Source organism: Pavona decussata, unplaced genomic scaffold (assembly GCF_977016875.1).
Source record: "Pavona decussata unplaced genomic scaffold, jaPavDecu1.1 SCAFFOLD_96, whole genome shotgun sequence".
Classification (NCBI taxonomy): Eukaryota; Metazoa; Cnidaria; class Anthozoa; order Scleractinia; family Agariciidae; genus Pavona; species Pavona decussata.
Genome location: NW_028145513.1, coordinates 17,501 through 21,945, shown reverse-complemented (window position 1 = coordinate 21,945; position 4,445 = coordinate 17,501). Strand labels below are relative to the sequence as shown.

Sequence of the window (4,445 nt, the reverse complement as noted above, 5' to 3'; positions counted from 1 at the left end):
TCCGCAAAACCAATGGAAACACGACAGGAGTCAAAGGGTTATTTAAGAGAGGACGAACCACTTGCTTGCACCATGGTCTCCAACAGAATAGAGTCTTGGAAAGTACACCTAGGAACTGTTCGAACGTGATTCGACTGGCTTCCAGTCAAGATGTACGGCTCTAACGATTTTTGAAACTGCACCCTTGCTGATGCGTAATCTCCTCCCAACTTCTGAAAAAGAATAACCCTGCCCAAGTTCTTTCACTTGATTACGTAAATTGCTTGAAAGTGGGACGCCTTTCTGACAATTTCGTCCTTTCTTGTTGATTGAAAACATCTTCCCTTTGAGCAGTGGCACTGATCAGTGTCGAGAAGTAAAACGTCACATTTGGGCGGGAAAACTTCAAAGTTTGACACCTGAAACTCAGACGTTTGACGTCACGTGAAAACATGTTTTGGGCGCGTGCGTTCACGGGTAGATGCAATCGACGGTATAAACGGTTTTGAAGCTCGTTCGAATGTGATTCTCTATTTCAAGAGATATTCTGCACGCTAAAAGGGAAGTTCCTTTCTTTATTTCCAAAGCATTGGTGTGGAGTCTTACAGCAGATCGATACGCCAGTTTAAACCAGTCAAGTCTTTAAAAAGCGTCGTTGTTCAATTCAAGGTAAGCTTCAATGGGTTTAATACCGCTATTATAGAAACGAAATATAAACACCAACATGTGCACGCGTACAATATACGAAAGCAAAGCAGGGAACAGTACATGCATGATCTGTAGAAGTTGTGCCAGTCGACTTTGTGTCGAAGTTGTGTCTTCGATTTTTCATACATACACTAGGGAATTAATTTGCCTGTATTTAATTTCACTTGTACACTGGAGCATTAATTTGCCTGTGTTTAATTTAACCAATAATACACTGGGGCATTAATTTGCCTGTGTTGAATTTAACCGATACACTGCCAGGGCATTAATTTGCCTGTATTTAATTTAACCGATACACTGGGGAATTAATTTGCCTGTGTTTGATTTAACCAACACACTGAGTCATTAATTTGCCTGTGTTCAAATTAAGCAATACACTGGGGCATTTATAATTTGCCTGTATTTAATTCTAACCGATACACTGGGACATTTATTTGCCTGTTTTTAATTTTACCGATAGACTGTGGAATTAATTTGCTTGTGATGTAACATAAAAAATGCTGATACAGCAATTCAGCCTTAACTTTTTTATCCATCCATCACAAGCCAGAGGCAACCAGATGTGGAAATATTCACCAATTCAGGTTGCTAAGGGTGATGTCATAACACAAACAATATATTTGTTTAGACACATTATAAACATAGGCGGATGTTATACACTGTATATCCTTTCTGGTTCATCCATTTTAGAGTCCAAGCATCACTGTATGCTTGAGTGCTCTGGGATGTATAACATGTGTTATGTTTATTGTAACCGATACACTGTTGTGCATTCTGTCCGTTTGTAGACCATTCATCTTGCAAGAACATGTAAGCTTTGCTTGCCGCTTTTTAGGCTATTATGACAATTTCCTGCCACATCACATTGGTACAAAGTCATGTCTTGTTCAGGTCTTAATTTGTATTTCTGGCAGCTTTTAAATGGTCTGATACCTGTACATCGCATTAGTTAACACTTTTGTAGAATCCGGTAGTGGCTATAATTGGCTAAACAACTGGGGCAAGGAGACTAGATTAGTGTAACCCAATTTCTCAAACCTCCTGATAGCTCAAACCATTTTTTTTTTGCTTGAAGGTTTGAGAAATCAGGATTCCACTGTACATAATATTTATTTAGGTACTTTTCTTGTACAAACAAAAAGTAACTGTGGCTGCCAGCAACCTAGTTTGTACCTTAATAACATGCATTTCACTTCAATGATAAATTCGTGACTTAGTCCTGCCATAAACAACTCAGAACTGTATTTCAAACAACATGGTAGTAGCTAAAATTATTAGTAAATTATAGCAGGGCTATTACATGTACTTGGCTGCTGAGGGCCCATCGGGATATTATTTCACTGTAAATGATTGCATATTGAATTTCGTTTGTTTGTTTGCCTTTCAGGAGGAAGAGTCATTTGACAAGTGTGTCGACGAGACTACATTCCCAAGAATTATTGGTTCTGGGGATTTTTGGTCCCTGGATCCTCTCTGCATAGCTGCAGAGGAAGAAGAACTTGTCATGCTGGGTGCTGGATCGTCCATGGCTAATGCTCTGGGACTTCTTCTTGCTGTGTATTACAGGTGTATGTATTTGACATTGCCTATCCAGCCAAGGCCAGTAATTTTTACTTTTTTCGTGAAACGTTGATCGGCATTGAACAAGATGCCAAAAAAAGAATAGCAGCTATAAACAAGTTCATTTCAGCCCTCTGAGGTGGCTCAAAACTGTTTCAAGCTCTTTTGATGATGTGAATTTTGTTGGGTGGTCATAACTACTCTTTATCAGTTGATGCAAAAATCATGGTATCAAAAAACTGCCTAATCATTGGGAAACATGTTGCTGTGAATTTTGTGGCACCATAAGAAGAATATAACATTCTAAGAACACTCAATTTTAGCTTATGGCAACCTGTTATATATAAAGGATGATTGCAACTTATTACCAACGATTAGGAATTTTTATGATACCATTATTGTAGCATAACTTGATAAACAGTGGCAGTATTCATCCTTCAAAGTTTAGCTGATAGGAAAGTGCTAGAAACTGTTGCCAGCCTCCTTAAAGTCAATTTTATAATGCAAGTGACCACCATTAAAGTTTTATTTTTTAACCTTTATCTTGTAAAAAGCTTCTTTGGCCTTAGTGACAGTAATATTAGTGGCTGTTGGAAGCTGTGCCACTCCTAAATTAGTGATCTTCAAAACTTCCACTTTTCAAGAGTTACAATGTCTTTGTACACCAAAATCTTATACATGTATTTCCACAATGCTGTTTCTTTGTTGGTCACTTGCAGATTGATACGTGTTTACACTGTATCTCAGAAGGAGAAGTGCGTACATGTATTACTTGTTTTGAAAGACATTTGCACAAATTATTGGTTTCAGAAAATCAGGGTTTTATTAAGATTTTTAAACAGGTCGAGATTATACATGTAGTTATTTAAATGTATTTTTGTTGTTTTGTTAATGGAAAAAAGTGGATATGTTGCACTGTAAGTAAACAGCCCAAGTTGCATATGCAGGTTTTGTTAGGGAGGAAATTAATTATTTATATTGGAGAAAATTATTTAAGTAAACAGAAAATTGTGAAATTATCAAATGGTTTTGTGGAAGTGTAATTTAGATATACAAAGTTAAAGTTAAGTGTTATTTTTTTGTTTTCTATATTTGTGTACATGCTACATATTATTTCTGTTTATTATATGGCTCTGTCTCACAAGGACTGGGAACTACCAAATTCACAAATTTATTTGGCTGAAATGGATATTGGCCGCTCTAGACCGGCATCTGGACCAGTAATGTTTTTGAAGTGAAAAAGTTGCAAACTAAAATGCAAAATCATTGACTGTTTTCATCTAACAATATTTATTTCTGTAAGTGCCAAAACGCTGATGAGAAAAAAAGTAAACACGATGAGCAAACTTTGGAAGAATTAAAATTCGGCTCATCCAACGCTGTTCACAAGAAAAAAGGCAGTGATTGCAACCTAGTTGCATTAAGTGAAATGAATTGTTCTTGTTTTTGCCATATAATAAACAACTCATTAACTGAGCCAAGTCAGTCTGTATGGGAGAATCTTGACCTTGGTCGTGTGTGCAGACCTCACTGCATTCGGTTTGTACTTACGACCTTGGTCAAAATTCTTCCATACAGACCTCCTGCTCGGGTAATAAGAGCTAAGTACTTACTTCATACAAGTTCACATAATTTGCATTTTTCCCATGTCAAATAGGGTTGCTTGTGATTGAGCTTCTGAGCTTCTACTGTTTTAAAATTAAACCAATAGTACCTATCGTATTAGCGTTTTCTAGAGACTTGAATCATTTTTGCATGTCGACCGTGCAGTTATTACAATTAAAGCTAAATAATTAAAGAGAAATTAATATATATTTTTATACCAATAAAGCAACATAAATTTCTTACTGGAAATATTCTGCTAATAAATTATTGAATACACGAGGGTTAGTGACATTGTTTTTGCTGCTCATTTAGTACCAGCTATTTTGACAGGAAAAATTGATGCTGCATACATTTATTACCCAAATGGATTGAGGTGAGAGTTACTTCAAAGAAGACTTATTTGGGACCTATCAATTAACTCCATTTTAGAGTTATAGTAACTCCACTAGAAGTAAACTAGGAGTAGAAATTACTCAATAATAAGAGTCACTTTGACCCCAAAATAAGAGTAAATTTAACTCCAATTTGGGAGTTAAATTTAGGAGTTAAAAGTACTCCAAAAAAGGAGTTATTTTGGACCTAAAATTTTAACT

At 36.2% G+C, this 4,445-nt stretch overlaps 1 long non-coding RNA gene across 1 annotated transcript in view; it reads left to right on the top strand.

Annotated features, from left to right (window-relative positions):
* The first annotated feature begins 479 nt into the window (after positions 1-479).
* Positions 480-4,445, top strand: part of LOC146472759 (uncharacterized) — a 4,329-nt gene continuing 363 nt past the window's right edge. The window contains exons 1-3 of the long non-coding RNA XR_014866520.1: positions 480-648; positions 2,075-2,308; positions 2,349-4,396. This is a non-coding gene — a long non-coding RNA (uncharacterized LOC146472759). The remainder of the gene's footprint in view (positions 649-2,074; positions 2,309-2,348; positions 4,397-4,445) is intronic.